The sequence below is a fragment of the Bombyx mori genome, chromosome 24 (genome assembly GCF_030269925.1).
Source record: "Bombyx mori chromosome 24, ASM3026992v2".
NCBI classification, from domain to species: domain Eukaryota; kingdom Metazoa; phylum Arthropoda; class Insecta; order Lepidoptera; family Bombycidae; genus Bombyx; species Bombyx mori.
The window spans coordinates 4326997-4345149 of record NC_085130.1 but is presented as its reverse complement, the minus strand read 5'-3'; the positions used below and the strand labels follow the sequence as shown (position 1 = coordinate 4345149).

The following is an 18153-nucleotide window of genomic DNA, read 5'->3' as shown; positions in this document are numbered from 1 at the left end:
GCGTGGGCAGCCATAACATGCATTAACGAAATTAGCTGAAATTCACTATTAAGTTATTAGATTTGTATTTCGAATTTCGAAGACTATTTTGTTCGTTTTTGCACACACATACAAATGATAATGGAATACATTTCGAATTTTAAAAAGTTATTCTATTTGTGAGTGTATACATTTAAGTAATTATGGGTAAATACTCGTCGATTGACTCGGTGGTGCAGAAGTTAGCGCCCTTGACTGTTGCGCCAAAGATCGAGGGTTCGTTTCCCACATTGGGCAAATATTAGTGTAAGAAAGAAGTTTGTTTGAATGTTCACTTTTTTTTATTTCACGGTAAGCTAAGCTCTGCCTCTGGCATTGCTGAGGCCCATGGGTGACGGTAGCCACAAACGATATACCTACAAGACGCAATAAACAAAAAATTCCCTACGTTGATGTCCCTAAAAAACATGTACACTAAATGTAATGATGACCAATTAAGTAATAGGTTGGGAAAAAAGTCTTTTCGCATTATTGTATGTACGAACTTGTAATAAAATCTCTTTGGCTTATTATACTACATATTTGTATCTGGCTGGTTTTGGTATCGTTTAAAGTTAAAATTTTAAAGAAGATAATTCCAAATTCAAATTATGAAAATGTGTGATTTTTATTTATTTTTCGTACTGTCAGGACGAGTGAATCTAATGAAAATTTTTTTTTTTTATTTTTCTTCAATAAAGTAAAAATGCAACGCAAGTCGTGAAAAAAATTTGCGATCTTTATGGACCTAGTGCAGTGTCTGTGAGAGTAACTTGGAAATTATGATGTCAAAGATGTACGTCGCTCTGGTCGCCCTATTACGGTCATTTTTGAAAAAGTGGAGCAAGATCGGCATATCAGTAGTTACGACGTAGGCGAAGAGCTGGGAATTGACCACAAAACAGTTTTGGCGCATTTGAAAAAAACTGGGTACACAAAAAAGGTTGATATTTGGGTACCTCACGAGCTCACTGAAAGAAACCTAATGAACCGTGTACTCATTTGCGATTCTTTATTACGACGTAATGAAACCGAACCATTTTTGAAGAAGCTGATAACTGGTGATGAAAAGTGAATCACGTACGACAAGAACGTGCGAAAAAGGTCGTGGTCAAAGGCCGGTCAGGCTTCACAGACTGTGGCGAAGCCCGGGCTAACTCGCAACAAGGTGGTGCTGTTTGCGTGGTGGGATTGGAGAGGCATTATTCATTATGAGCTGTTACCACCAGGCAGGACCATCGATTCTGTACTCTACTGCGAACAACTGATGAGATTAAAGCAAAAGGTTGAGAGAAAGCGGCCGGAATTAATCAATAGAAGGGGTGTGGTTTTTCATCATGATAACGCTAGACCTCATACATCTTTAGCCAATCAGCAAAAATAGATGGGTGGACGAGTTCTCAGCCCACCTGGTGTTAAGTAGTTACCGGAACCCTTAGACATCTATAACGTAAATGCCGCCACCTACCTTGAGATATGAGTTCTAAGGTCTCAGTATAGTTGCAACGGCTGCCCAACCCTTCAAACCGAAACGCATTACTGCTTCACGCCAGAAATAGGCAGGGTGGTAGTACCTACCCGTGCGGACTCACAAGAGGCCCTACTACTAGTAAAAATGTTAGTTTAAAATGTTATATTTATGATTGCCCTAAACAGTCTGATGTCCCTTCTTGCCGAGGCCGCTGTGTTGCATGAACACCCTGACCCTTTAAATCCTCGTCGACATTAATAGCACATTAAAGTTTTAGAAGAAGTGGTCGTGGCCTAAAGGATAAGACGTCTGGTGCATTCGTGTTGAAGCAATGCACCGGTGTTCGAATCCCGCAGGCGGGTACCAATTTTTCTAATGAAATACGTACTCAACAAATGTTCACGATTTACTTCCACGGTGAAGGAATAACATCGTGTAATAAAAATCAAACCCGCAAAATTATAATTTCCATAATTACTGGTGGTAGGACCACTTGTGAGTCCGCGCGGATAGGTACCACCGCCCTGCCTATTTCTGCCGTGAAGCAGTAATGCGTTTCGGTTTGAAGGGTGGGGCAGCCGTTGTAACTATACTGAGACTTTAGAACTTGTATCTCAAGGTGGGTGGTGCATTTACGTTGTAAATGTCTATGGGCTCCAGTAACCACTTAACACCAGGTGGGCTGTGAGCTCGTCCGCCCATATAAGCAATAAATAAAAAAAGACATCGTATTATTCTCTTAACTAGCAACCTTGAACAACTTAAACCTAGTTTTTTAAGAAGTCCATTGTAAGCAGTAATATACGAAACAACGAGACAAATCAAACAAGAGTCTTCTAAAAATAATAGAAATAAAATTTATACTTTTATCGTATTATAACAATAAAAAAAATACTAAAAATACAATAACATTTAATTAGCGTCTACTGAAAATACTCTGTCCTTTTTTAGTTACATTCACAACGGATATCTCCGTCTCGCTCTATATCACTGCAGAAGCTTAACTACACCAATTCATAATTTCATTTATGTAGACACACTAAATAACATTTATAATGGTTTATGAATTCGCGTGTCTGTCCCTATTTAAGTTCTGATAACGCCATGATGGTAACTTTAAAAGGCAATTTACCCGTTTATTTTGTGAAATATAGTTTATTTCGCATTAAGAGTTTTAAATTATCGTTGAGTTTGATTTACGCTTTATTTATTTATAGTTTGCACCAAAACGCCTAACTCGTTAACACAAAAAAAACATTACTAAAATTATAAAGTACTAGCTGACCCAGTGGACTTCGTAGTGCCTCAATCGATAAATAAAATACCTAAACTTTTGTTATATTAAACTTAAAATAAACAAAAGGAATCCATACGACGGGGGACACATCAAAGGAAAAACAAAAATTTTATTTTTATTTAATTCCGAGCATATTCATATTTGTCTACCTTTTAAACCTTCTCTGGACTTTCGCAAATAATTCAAGACCAAAATTAGCCAAATCGATCCAGCTGTTCTCGTGTTTTAGCGAGACTAACGAACAGCAATTCATTTTTATGTATATAGATAGATGGATAGATTATTATTATGCTAAAAATAACATTATTTTAGACAAAAGTATTCCCCGACTATCGGCAAACACGTCAGCATTCTGGATTTCGGACAAAACTTTGTTTAACAGCGCAATTGCTCTGGTCATTGGACACTTCCTAGCTCTATGGGTCCTCAACCGCGCCAACGCCGCGAATATGTCATTCTGATTACATTGCGCAGTCTATTCTATGTATTTATATTTTTTGCATGGCCGCGCTCGACTTTTTATTTAGTAATCTGTGACTCTAGTAGTGTGTCTAGTTAACTCTTGTTTTCATGTTATTTTCAAATAAACTTTTTTTGTCGTACTACTGTTAACATATAAATTTAGCCTATTTTTCCGCTGTTTGTAAAATTGCTGTAACATGTCATAGTGTGTTATAAGAGATTGCGGTACATGCCTGTAACTGGCTTACATACCAGTACTTAATTTTACACATGTTAATTTTAAGTTTGAATGTTTAGTGTGTATTGCTGTTGGTGTGTCTAAATAAATAAATAAATAAGTAATGGCGGAGCTTATAGAGCGAGGGAGCTTTTTTTATGCGACTGCGACTTAACCATTAAATGCTTTTGAATGTTCACATATATTTCTTTGCGAACAGTGGTAGCCTGAAAATATGCAGTGACTTTCCGACAAGCGGCCGATACCTTTCAATTTCCCGTTCGATGGAGAAAAAAAAACCACGTATAAATAGCATTTCCCCTTTGCACTTGTCACGAGACCATGAATTAAAAAGGGTCGCCTACGAAGGGTCCTATGTCGCATTCAAACTTAATAAAGCACGCCTGAAAATGCCTAGCTGCTACTTTGGGTTTCAGCGCAACCCTATCCGTTTACTAGCTTAGTGGTTATTTAAAGCTATAGACACTGTATTGTGAATAGTGGGAGACTAGGACTAACGTTTTAAAGTCTCATTTTAAGCCAAAAAAAACGTTTACTTACACTTTTGAAGTCGTCGTGGCCTAAAGGATACGACGTCCGATGCATTCGTATGTAGCGATGCACCGGTGTTCGAATCCCACAGGCGGGTACCAATTTTTCTGATGAAATACGTACTCAACAAATGTTCACGATTGACTTCCACGGTGACGGAATAACATTGTGTAATAAAAATCAAACCCGCAAAATTATAATTTGCGTAATCACTGGTGGTAGGATCACTTGTGAGTCCGCGCGGATAGGTACCACCACCTCGCCAGTTTCCACCGTGAAGCAGTAATGCGTTTCGGTTCGAAGGGTGGAGGTAGCCGTTGTAACTATACTGAGATCTTAGAACTTATATCTAGAGGTGGGTGACGCATTTACGTTGTAGATGTCTATGGGCTCCAGTAACCACTTAACACCAGGTGGGCTGTGAGCTCGTCCATCCATCTAAGCAGTAAATAAAATAAAAAAACTTAAATATGACGACATTCTTTTAACGTATTTAACATTTTGCATATGATCGAATAATAGTTCCATGTAACTATTACTAACATGAAACTGCTAACGAGACCTATGCTTACACTGAATACTATGACAGAGTGGAGTATACATATCCTGTGTGCTTAGTGCGAGTTTTTTAACGTTCTCGATAGCGTAAAAGTTTCAAATGCATACAATTTTGAGTAACTTTTACGTTATCGAGAACGTTAAAATACTCACACTAGATACAGTGGAGTGTTTTTTTTTTCAACCCAAAATGTGCTGGTTATATGCCCCTCCCAATGCTCACCACAATAACCGGTCCTACGCAACTTGCATCCAGCGTATTACCGCGACCTTTAGCATATCATGGTCGGAGTCTTACTCACGGTGTGCTCACCGGTGCGCTGTCGCCACTTGAAATCTTTTCGGCCCCACCAGCCATATGCTCTACGAGCAATGTGTCCTGCCTACTGCCACTTACAATCCTTCGAGCTATGCCAGTGACCTTGGTTCTTCTGCGAATCTCCTCATTCTTGATTTCGATTTCGATGGATTTCGCACGGGAAACTCCGAGCGTAGCTCTCTGCCTTTCTCTTTGAGTGACTTTGAGCCTTCTGATAAAGCCCATTTTCAGCGACCATGTCTCACTGCCGTAAGCATTGGAGTATTAGCGACGACTGTTTTTCATCACGAGTCTAACGAGTGACGTCAGAACGAGAACCAAAATACAAATAAACAGTCTTTTAGACTTTATAAACTAGCCTTCGCCCACGGCTTTGTCCGTGCAATCAAAGAAAAGTATCAGTGAAGTTTCCCGTCAGAATGAGAGGCTGTTTCGGGATAAAAGGTAGCCTATATCACACACGTGACTTAAAACTATCACTTTTTACAAATCATGTCAATCCGTAACTTCATTTCGTCGTTAAAGAAGGAGGAAATCGCGTAATTTTTCAGAACATTCTAAAACATACTCCCGTAAGTAATGATCTGACTTTAAATACGATAGTTTTTGTAGAACCTCCTTAAAACGAATGTAATGGGCCTAAATCGATGAGTTTACTATACCATTTGGTCATACAAGGATTCTATTAGCCTCTTAGTTCATTAGCATCATACTATAATCATCAGAAATAAACCTTTACGAATTTTGACGATTGAGTAAATGTGGTTATGTGATATTTTGATAGACTCATTTACGTTCATAAAAAAATTAACTAAAATATTAAAGTAACAGCTGGTAGAACAGCCTAATAATTAATCTATATATGCACATGAAAACCGTGCGTCATAAACATTGTCATTGTCGTTATTATTATAAGGACTGGACTAAGGTATTTAAAAGACAAGTATGATTTATTACTCCTCTCGTAATTAAACGATAGGTACATGTTTATATAAATGCTCACTTACTACGTCACATGCCCTACCAAAAATAAAATAAAAAATAAACCATTAAATATTCTTTTTTATATTAAGATGTAATTTTTTACTTATAAATGCTTACTTACTACGTCACATCATTATCAATGTTCTGAACTTGTTACTCTGTCCGAACATAAAATATAGCTCTTCCGATTACACGAAAAAAATGATCCTAAGCTTTTTTCTAGACGTTTCTTTTAATTTCTCGTTTCGCGGTTTTCGTGCAACATAAAAACTTGCCACCCCGACAGAATGTCGCTTGACACCCGCAGACTTAGACTACGAGCCACTAGCGAGTACTTAGACCACTTCTTGCATACTTCGACTAGCAACTACGCGAATTTTGTTAGTATTATTTCAGTTTTAAACTAGGTACCTACTTACACTACCATATAAATATTAATTTTAGTGTAGCGGAGTAGTGAAAATTTGCGTAATTACCGAAAGGTTTTTTTTTGCATAAGTCGCTGAATAAATTGACGTTCCACTGTGTTATCGATGGAAACTGGTCACAAAGCCATTGACTTATGGTCTAATGAACCATTTAAGCGAAATTTCGGAATATAGGTGTTACTAGATTGGGCACATAATGCGATCCCCATTGCACAGTCTGGAGAAACTCACCATTCTTGGATAAATGGAGGGGAAGCGCGCTAGAGGAAGAGCGCCAGCTAGATGGGTGGACCAACTCAAGGAGGTGACTGGAGGCCAGATACAGGGAGCGGTACATATGGCGCAGAACCGGACCGAGTGGAGAAGATTGACATACAGTCAGGATCCTCAGCATTGAGGGAACGACCAGAAAGAAAGAAAGATTGTACGAACGTTCGTTTTTTTTCCTACCTAAGCCTTGATAGGCTATTTCAGCGTAACCTTAACTAGTAGGTAAGCTCACAGGGCTCAAACCTGATGACGTTGCTAACACGCACCCTAGCAAGAGCCTTGCTTCGCAGAATTTACCACCGGATCGGAAACGCGACCCACTGAGAAGAGAGTCGCGTTTCCTGCGGTTCCATGGTGTAATAGTTAAGACTCTGGACTCTGAACGGTCGGGCTTGTGACGCTGCTTTAGCCTCCACCTTCACGTTCAGAGCCGCACTATCTCCTTCGGGGTAATTAATACACGTGATTAGGGGAAGATACGCGCTGTTGATTGCCAATGGTGGGTCTATCGCCGTGCCCTGAGCGCGACAGACCACGCCTCTATAGACCGTACTTATATTTTCTTGGTGGCTCCCATACCCTTTGGTTAGCCCACGGACCATTGAGGATGGATGTTCTTCACGAGGAACCCATTATTTTTTTATTTTTTTTATTGCTTAGATGGGTGGACGAACTCACAGCCCTCTGGTGTTAAGTGGTTACTGGAGCCCATAGACATCCACAACGTTAATGCGCCACCCACCTTGAGATATAAGTTCTAAGGTCTCAAGTATATTTACAACGGCTGCCCCACCCTTCAAACCGAAACGCATTATTGCTTTACGGCAGAAATAGGCAGCGTGGTGGTACATACCCGCGCGGACTCAAAAGAGGTCCTACCACCAGTAATCACAAGATGTCCTACCACCAGTAATCACAAGAGGTCCTACCACCAGTAAATCTCGCCCTACACCTACCCCGGTTGTGTTCTTTCTTATCCTATCACTTACCAAGTGTAGATGGGATAACCGGTAATGTCATCATGATAAAAAACACCGAAATAATTTTCAAAGGACTTTTTTTTAATTATACGAATATTTTTCCTGTTCTTTGTCTGAACAGATTATTACAAAACATAGTATCAGATAAAAATGATATAAAGTAAACATAGCCAACAGGTCGGATCACGAGAGGGACGAGGTAATGTGACTTTTTCCCTCCTTTGTTCAACAACTGTGGCCATTTTCCAGCATAGACGTAGAAACGTTTAGAAGTGACATAAATTAAATAGTTTTCGTAAAAAATAGATTTAGTAATTCGAAATTCTTAAATTTTACTTATCTAATGAACAGTAAATAAACATTGGTTTACAATTTAGTATTTTTTTCGATATTCGCCAGTCGTTCTTATTGGTCGCTTTTTGAAAATTGGTGGGTAGTTGCAATAGTATTAAAATGTCAACGAACAATAACTTAGTCGTCCGTGACCACGAGAACTGAAAAGTATTCAAAACATCGGAAATAATATAATGACACCGTCGTGGGGTCGTCGCGTCCCCTTGCGGGGGCGCGGAGCGGGCCTCGGGGTAACCCCTCTGCCCGGACTGGATCTCCCTACCTATTGAGGCAGGGGTGATGCACTGCGGGATGGTATGTAACAGGCTCGAGGTGTGTGATGGGACGACTTCTTTCTTCTCGTCCCTCTTCTCTTCATCTTCATTTCTTCTTTCTTCTCTTCTTCGTTCTTGGGGGGCGGCTGCTACTCTCCTCCAATTTTTTTTTCTTCCCTCCTGTCAACTGTCATTATCATGTATCGTAATATATATCGTAATAATATCATATTTTTGGACGTAATCATAAATCGACTGAGCACAAATTTAATATTTTCATGGAATGAATTTGAGCGGAATCCGGATATAAAGTTATTGCGTGCCTTTATTATTGATTATATTTATATTAATAAAAATTCTTGCCGGAAAGGTTCTTAACAATTTTAGGGAAAATTCTGAAAGTCACAGGTGGGTAATTTTGGAAAAATTTTCGTCATTATATTTTTCGTAGAATATTTACGACGGCTGTTCAAGCCAAGCTGCTGTGATATTTCAGAACTTAATTTAGTTTAATCGGTCACCAAATCAAATTTAGGTCACGTTATTTTTTTTAATATTATATTATCTTTGGATATGTCACATCTTATTAATGTGTCACATATATGTCTATAGTATTATGTCTATAGGCTTTAATATCCATTCAACACAAAGAGTTCTTTCGCCCATTTTCTGAAATACGAGTAGAAATTAAAAACCACTGATCTCATTTCCCGGTTTTGGCCATAGAATTCACCTTGTAATTTCTAGGAGATCTGTTAATCGCGAACCTATTGTGTAAAAAAATAACTTCTGCAACAAAAAAATGCGATTAGAAAAAATAATGAAATGGCATGAAAAAAAAATAAAAAAAAATATTGATTTCATTTCTATTCTCTTCTGAAGTCTGTAGTAGCTTGGAGGCAAATCACGGTCGGAGTTTGAATTATGATAGTTTTTGCGAGAGGTCGCGACTTTTATGACGTGTAAGCTCAACCCTCGCCCTGATAAATTCGCACTCGAATTTCTAAGCGTGTTCGTATAATCAGTTCATCTATTGAGTGCTTTTTTTTAAAATATATGCTAATACAAATAAGGTTTAGCCGGCGAAAGAGTGAGATAGAAAATCTCTCTCTCACTTCTACCGCTACCGCACACATGTCGATTTTGTTTTGCAATATGGGTAGATATAAACACGCCTCGTCTAGTGTTAAGTGGTCACCGGACTCTATAGAGACAATAACGTGAATCTCACAGCCCCCTTTGAGGCTTATGATTGAAATATCAACTGTATATCATACTTTAACTCTTCAAACTGCAATCCATTACGGCTTCGCGGTCGAAGTCGCTTAATCCATAATATACTTATTTTCATTTGTAATTATAATTATATTTGGTTCTATTTATGTTACACGACATGGTTTCTTCATTGCGTACATACGTGACAAAAGAAATGACTAATCAAATATAAAAGATACGCCGCCATCTGGTTTCAAAAGTAAAACTCTTTGAATTACGGATATCAGAGACTGTTAAATATAGTTGTAAATAAATGCATACATAATATAGAGATTTTAATCGCCCGGACTATGAGTAAACAAACTTGTCGGAGCTGATCAAGTGTTGAGCACGCATTCCTGTAGATTAGTTAATATACTGTTACGCCGATAAGAGTAACGCCATCTATCGCTGAATAGTCGAACGAATATCGAAGGACCTAGTAACACCTAGAACGCTCGAGAAGTACAACGCTATCTATTGTCAGATAGCGGAAACACAATACCCGAAATGTGTGGAATATTCTCGATAATTCTAGGGATGTGGTATCGACTTGTAATATAGCGTTGCAGAGATGGCACGCAATCAGTTAGTAATCGGAATTACTCGAAGTGAAACAGCGAACGGATCACCTGAAGCGAAGCAGAAGAAACGAATCGAGAATTTTAAAGTGCTTGTGAAGTGTTCTAAGTGCTAATACAGTGTTAACTTGTAATTCGGTAGAGTTTTATTTATCCCGAACCCCAGCGGGTAACAATACCTACGTAGCTTAAGAACTAAAAAAATACATTTAAACAAAGCAAACCGAAGTAACAATGAGTTTTATACCTTATTGTCCTGCTCATACCAGTCATAATAGAAAATCTTCAAGTCACTCGCATTTCTTAAAGTCGGTGAAAATGACTTTCAAATATTCAGTTCGCAGTATCGGATTTATAAAATTGATGTGGCTTAATCCAAAAATTTTTGTTTTTTTGGTAAACGTCAAAAATATGATTGAAGAAATCTAATTCAGTTTTGATTTTAATATTTTGAGCCTTGCAAGACCTAAAGTTCTTTTGTAACTAAAATAAAATTTCATTTTTATCTAAAACTAGCTTTTGCCCCGCGGCTTTGTCCGCGTTTAATAGTAAGTTTGGCATAACGGTAAATTTTACCCGCTTCTTCATTTACGTAGAATATTATCTTTATAAAAACACCTTCACAAATAATGCTTTATTTTAGAACAAATTTGGTTAGCATAAAAAACGTTATAGAGAGCCAACCTTAACATATAGACATATGCTGTAGCGGACTTTTTTTAGATCTTTTAAAGGGGAACAATTCTCTGGTACATTATTTTAGCGAAACTTTAACCATTTCCGCAGCGCACGCAGTGGAAGCTCTCAAAAGGGAAAAAACCCCGATTTTGAAACATTCTTTATTAGTGCTCCGCTTGCATTTGGTCCTAGCGTGATGTTATATAGCCGATAACCTTCCTCGATAAATGGGCTATCTAACACTGAAAGAATTCTTCAAATCGGACCAGTAGTTCCTGAGATTGGCGCGTTCAAGCAAACAAACTCTTCAGCTTTATAATATTAGTATAGAAAATAATAATATAATATATAAATAATTATGTTTGTAAATCGTTCAAAGTATTTTGAAAATCTCATTGTGGAAAATTGTTTTAGTTCACTTCAATTAAAAATCCCGATAGATTGAGATATGCCGAGCTTATAAAAGCGTGTTAAAAATGTTATATAATGTCAAACATAGTCGTATCATTTGTCAGGAGTACACTGCAGGCAGTCCTTACCCTTAGGCCACAATGATAAGACCCACTAACCTGCCACATTCAACATGACAGAAACGCCAAATCTATTTATCTATATATTAATACGTGAAGCAAAAACTTTGTATCCCTTTTTACGAAAAATGCGCGGACGGAGGAGTATGAAATTTTCCACACTTATAGAGAATATAGAGAAAAAGTGCACAATGCTAATTTTTTTTTTTTTAAATAATGCATAAAAGATACATTCAATCAATAAAGAAAACATTACACACACTACATACCATGTATTTGACGCACACACGCATGCATACTATTTATTGTCAAACTTTTGTTCTTGACGTCTGTGGTCAAATTGAGAATAGATTAAATATTGTTTGTCTTTGTTAATATTTTTTATAGTGTAGTCTTGGCGAAATTTGTGATTATAGAAGTATAAAATACAATCAAAATAGTGTACAAACTTACAACTCTAACTAATTATAGTCGAATTTCGACTACTGCGGGATCTCTAGTTTCATTTAATTCTTTATTTATTTATTAGGCACACAATACACATTAAAAGCTAAAAAGATACACTAACAATACAACAAGTATTATAAAAAAAAATCTGGCTTGCAACATAAGCCATTTTCGCACGACTAAACAAGAAAATGTGCTGAATTTGTACACAGTGTTATAAATAATGCAATAAACATTAAACAATTACACAACATAGCCTGCTCTTTATCACACTAAATTTGTTTCACTCAAAAAATATAAATAATAACGGCCGTCTGGTGTAGTGGTAAGTGACATGGTCACTACACAAGGGGGTCGCGGGTTCGAATCCCGCCAAGGGAAGATATTTGTATGATAAATATAAATGTCTTTTCCAGGGCTATGGATGTATATTAAATATATGTATGTGTATAATAAAAATCTTACATTTATTTCCGTTATCTGGTACCTGTAACACAAGTTCTTTACGAACTTATCACGGGACCAGTTAACGTGGCGTGATAAAAAAAAAAATAATAATATGAGAAATCGAATATAAATAATCAAAGCGCATCCAAATCTGCCAATATCACCAAAGTTTATGTACCAAATAAATTATACAGTTTGTTCTAAGCCTTCCCTTTCCTTCCAATAGATCAAAGAATGGTTGTGAATAAAATATGAACAGTAAATTAGGCGCAATTACACAGTGTACCGCCTCAGGGATCTCGATGTGAAATAAGGATGTGAATTTACTTAAGCTAATAAATATTACTATGGAACGAACACACGAAATAATTAAATTTTCGTTCTGTTATCTCTTTAACCACCTCAAATAAGGTACGTTCTTGAGATTTTAGTTATTTCTGCCGTGAAGCAGTAATGCGTTTCGGTTTGAAGGGTTGGGCAAACGTTGTAACTATACTTGAGACCTTAGAACTTGTATCTCAAGGTGGGTGGCGCATTTACGTTATGGATGTCTATGGGCTCCAGTAACCACTTAACACCAGGTGGGCTGTGAGCTCGTCCAGCCATCTAAGCAATAAAATAAATAAATAATGTAAGTTAGATAAATGACCACAGTATTTAATGCTGGTCCATATGATCCCCATATGATAGTCACCTATGATTATTATCCAACATTTTTATATTTTTTTTTAAGTTTTACACGAACGAGCTAACGGATATCTGATGTTAAGTGTTAAGGAACATATAGATATCAACGACGATAAGGCCGAAAAAATAATAAGTTTTGGACACCCTGTATTGTTCGATTGAGTGATTTTATAAAAAAACACTTCTTGCGCGACTTATAATATTTATATCTAAATATAAATAGCTGTATCAATCATAAGCCGATTCCGCTGGATTCATATTGATGTCAAAAATGTTTTCACTACTGTTCGATAATAAGCCACAGCTCTAAAACATCCAAGCGATTTCGGTAAACTCGAATTTTCATAGAATATGGATTTTATTAAAAGAGATGGATGATAATATTAAGTCCTAAATTTATATTAAAATATTAGACTAAAATTGCGAACGATTATATTTTTTCACAGAATTCCCACATGAAGAAATAAGTCATTATTAAAAATGAAATGCCTTAGTTTTTTTTTTTTTACGCGCCGTAATTTAACGAGTTCTTGCCACAATTTTACACTCAATTCGTGTTTACGTATCAACTCCTCTTTCGCAAAGTCGGGAAAGACGCAGGCAGCGCGGCGAGGGAGGGGACGGCAAACCGGCGGAACGGCGAGCTGCGCGACGCGACAAAACACAACCACCTTCACTTCTGAATGGGACTCAACAGCTACAAGACGCGCAATATTATGGTGGTAGGACCTGTTCTGAGTCCGCCCGGGTAGGTACCACCGCCCTGCCTATTTCTGCCGTGAAGCAGTAATGCGTTTCGGTTTGAAGGGTGGGGCAGCCGTTGTAACTATACTGAGACCTTACAACTTATATCTCAAGGTGGGTGGCGCATTTACGTTGTAGATGTCTATGGGCTCCAGTAACCACTTAACACCAGGTGGGCTGTGAGCTCGTCCAACCATCTAAGCAATAAAAAAAAAACAGTACAATATTACTTTACATTAAAACCAAAAATAATTCAATAGTATTTTGTAATTTAACGGCAGACTTCACAAACCACCTAAGAAAAATCACAAAGGAAATACAGTCTGAAATTCACAATCCAGAACAATTAGTGAAATAGCATTAGGCCCTTAAATGTAACATGTACGAAGCATATAAACGCGAAAGCTTAAAACAATGTTATCGATATTTAATCCTACTCATAGTTTTCACATCCCTACCAGTGACCCTTTCAAAGTTCGTGATGACTAATCACAATCGCTATTGATTCGCAATTCGGTATCGACCATAATGTATTATCATACATGGAGCTAAATATATTATTAAGCGCTGGGATTCTTTTTTTTTTTTTATTGCCCTTGTAGGCAGACGAGCATACGGCCCACCTGATGGTGAGTGGTTACCGTCGCCCATGGACTTCAGCAATGCCAGGGGCAGAGCCAAACCGCTGCCTACCGTTTAATACTCTCCACAAGCCTCGTTTGAAGAAGGACATGTCATAGCGCTCGGGAAACACCGTGGAGGGGAGCTCATTCCATAGCCGGATGGTACGTGGCAAAAAAGACCTCTGGAAACGCACTGTGGATGACCGCAGTGGCTCCAGGTAGTATGGATGAACTCTACTCCGGTGGCGGGCGGTGCGATGGTAAAAACGAGATGGGATTCGGGATAAGTAAAAAAAATTACCGAAGTACAAGCTAACACTGTATTATTAGCACTTAGAACGCTTAAAACACTTCACTAACACTATAAAATTCTCAATTCGCTTCTTCCGCTTCGCTTCAGGTGATCCGTTCGCTGTTTCGCTTCAAGTAGTTCCGATTACTGACTGACTGCATGCTATCTCTGTAACGCTTTATAGCCGATACCACATCCCTAGAATTATCGAGAATATTCCACAAAAGTAGAGTATTGTGCGTTTCCGCTACCTGACAATAGATGGCGTCGCACTACGTGCGTTCTAATTCGGAGATAGATGGCGTTACTCTTACCGGCGTAACAATATGTATGTTTGTCTAAATTATTGAAATTCGAAACTAGTATTAACATGCATTGATATGCGTCATGATAATTTTAATAAGATTATATTCACGACGTCATAATTTGTATGAACAACGTGGCGCCAGTCGCTGACGTCACCAGTCACTCCGAGACCCTACTGGAGCCTCCGGGAACCTACGAAACCCTCCTAGAACCTCCTAGAACCTACCTAATCCTAACAAAAAAAAATTATCGTATCGATACCGGTCAGGTTATTAGAGCTTGATCATAACACAATTGTATACAAAATTAGGCTTTTTTTATTTCGGCGTTTGAATTATGATACATCCCGCTCAATTGTCCGCTAATTATGTAACTAGTTCAGCGCGATACTAGCGCCACGCAACATATCCGACATTTTGTAAAAACAGTCGTGAAATCATCAGCAGTTAGCGATAAATTATTCAATATTTCTTAAAAAATACAATTATAATTTGAATTGTAATATAATTTGAATTTTAAAGCATATTTGAGTATATTTTGATATATGTTATCTATATATATAAAAATGAAACCCGTTTTCCGTTGTCACGACATAACATGAGAACGGCTTGACCGATTTGGCTAATTTTGGTCTTGAATTATTTGTACTTCCACAAATAATTCAAGACCAAAATGGTCCAAAGGTTTAAAAGATAAAGATAAATATGAAAATGCTCGGAATTAAATAAAAATAACAATTTTGTTTTTCCTTTGATGTGTCCCCCGTCGGACGGATTCCTTTTGTTTGTTTTATGTTTATTTTATACAAAAGTTTAGGTATTTTATTTATTGATTGAGGCACTACGAAGTCTGCCGGGTCCGCTAGTATAGTTATAAAGTACAGACTTGTTAACGAAATATATAAGTTTATTTTGGACTTGGATGCAAAACATGCATAATGCATAATTTTATGATGCTTATACTGCGGTACTTTTTTAAGACACCTTGATGAAGAAAATTCACAAATTCAGGTTTTTAACATCGACACAGTGTTAAGGTTTTGGCGCCATTTTCTTTGTTTTATTTTCTGAGACACTTGTGATTGTTTCAAAGTGTCAATAGATGGCGCTTATACAGAAAATCCCAGCATGTAAAAACCGAATATATCTTGTTTTTTTTTTTTTTAATTTTTTTCAATTACTAGAGTGAATTTGGTTTTTAATAAAACTTCTCCACTCAAATATGCCTAGCCCTTCACGAGACCAGGTGGAACGGGGTCACTCTTTACACAACAAAAGCCCGAAACAATCGTTTTAAAACGAATCAAAAGCACGTCGAGGCGGACGGCCGAAGCGAAATTAATTAAAGCATTTGTTTACGTGTAATGATACATTGACTTCGGAGTTGATTGTGAGTTTCGGGAAATAATTTATTTCGTAGCGTTGATGGATGGGCGTTCTCATAAATACAAAAAGGTTTTATTCAAGTGAGCTCTGGTAGGCGCATTTAAATCGTTACGTAAAAGATTCGGTATGTAGCTTCGTCGCTGAGAAGTATAGATAAATAATTCAAACATTCGATATTCTCCAAATATACGTCACACACAAAATTTACAATATCTATCTATACTAATATTACAGGGCTGAAGAGTTTTTTTGTTTGAACGCGCTAATCTCTGAAACTACTGGTCCGATTTGAAAAATTCTTTCAGTGTTAGATAGCCCACTTATTGAAGAAGGCTATAGCCTTCTTCCCATTAAGCACGTCTTACCGTGATGTTATAGCCTATAGGCTATAACATCACGGTAAGACCAATACAAGCGGAGCACCAATAAATAATGTTTCAAAATAAGGTGCTTAAATGGCTCCTTATCATTCTATAATTCAAAAATATTTTCAGATTCTACGTAAATGAAGTGGAGGGTAAAATTTAGCGTTATGCCAAGTAACTATTCCACGGGGACGGAGTCGCGGGCAAAAGCTAGTATATTAATACGTGAAGCAAAAACTTTGTACCCCTCTTTACGAAAATTACGCGGACAGAGAAGTATGAAATTTCCCGCACTCATAGAGAATATAGAGAAGGAGTGGAGATTACTAGTTCTTTTTTAAATTATGCATAAAAAATACATTAAATAAAAAAAAAAACATTATACACACTAGCATGTATTTTATGCAACATATACATAAAAATATACTCTTTGTCAATTGTGAAACTTTTGTTATTGTTTGAAGTCTGTGGTCAAATTGAGAATAGATTAATATTGTTTGTCTTTAATATTATTTATCTATAGTGTAGTCTTGGCGAAATCTGTTATAAAATTATAGAAATATAATAGGTAGGTAGTGTTTGACAATAGAACCATGAAAATGTTTAAACTTATAATTTCAATTAATTATAGTCAAATTTCGACTACTGCCCCTAGTTTTATTAAATATACTTAACCCTTAATTTGGCAAGAATTTTTTTCAATTTTTTTTTAATTTTTGTTATTTTCCTATGTCTGTATAGACATTAGGATCTCTGTAAAATAAATAAATAAAATATATCATTTCCCATTTTTGAGATAATCAATGTCCGCTGTGGCGAACATTGACAATGATGTTATAAAGGAGTCATAAATATACATGTCCAGTGTAGCGGCCAGTACTAAATATGCGGTAAATAAAAAGTTGAAGTATTTTGGGACAGATATAATAAAAAAGTATTTAGTTATGACATTTACACATCTAATTTAGTACGAAAATTAAGAAAACAGTTTCTGGCATTTTTGCCAGTTACAAAACAAAGTCTGACATTGCATTTTAACGCAATGTCAGTAATGTGTATAAATACAAAATGTATAAATACAAAAAAAACATTTTTTCTGGCAAATATCTGCACGTCTTTCATCCATAATTGACGGGAAATGACCTACATCATCATATTTTACAGGGCTTGAAGGTCTTGCTGCGTAAGGTTTGTTTATTTTTGAGTGTTCTCTTACATTCTTTTGGCACTTCGATTGGGCAAAAATAGGTTTTCATATACCTGATGTCTAAATACCTCTAGGGAAATTTTACTTCCAAGCCCGCGTTGGACTCGATAAACAAGCCAAGCATTATTCAGGCAAATATCAACTATTTGTGCAAAAATACCTAAGTACTACCTTCTACTTTTGAAAGCTATTTTGTACAATGATATCAGCATGTCTGCAAGATCTACACCTCCCATATGCCTGTTATATTGACGTACTTTGAGGACATTGCACGTCAACATTTTTTCGCGAGTCCTTACAATATCTTTGAATTTTTTCGATGAGGTCCCTAGCTACGCATGTGCTTATAAACATAACAGCCTTATTATCGTCCCACCGAACAACAGGTAGGCAGTTATTATCGCATGTCGATTCTGAAAATGCACCTCTCTCCTTCTTCTTCA

At 37.0% G+C, this 18153-nt stretch overlaps 1 long non-coding RNA gene across 1 annotated transcript; it reads right to left on the bottom strand.

Moving 5' to 3' along the window:
* Positions 1-7616: 7616 nt before the first annotated feature.
* On the bottom strand, positions 7617-11778 carry LOC101738299 (uncharacterized). Its single transcript, XR_209695.1, has 2 exons — positions 11661-11778; positions 7617-8351 (listed from the first exon to the last, which is right to left on the bottom strand). It is a non-coding gene; the product is annotated as an uncharacterized LOC101738299 (long non-coding RNA).
* Positions 11779-18153: the final 6375 nt, after the last annotated feature.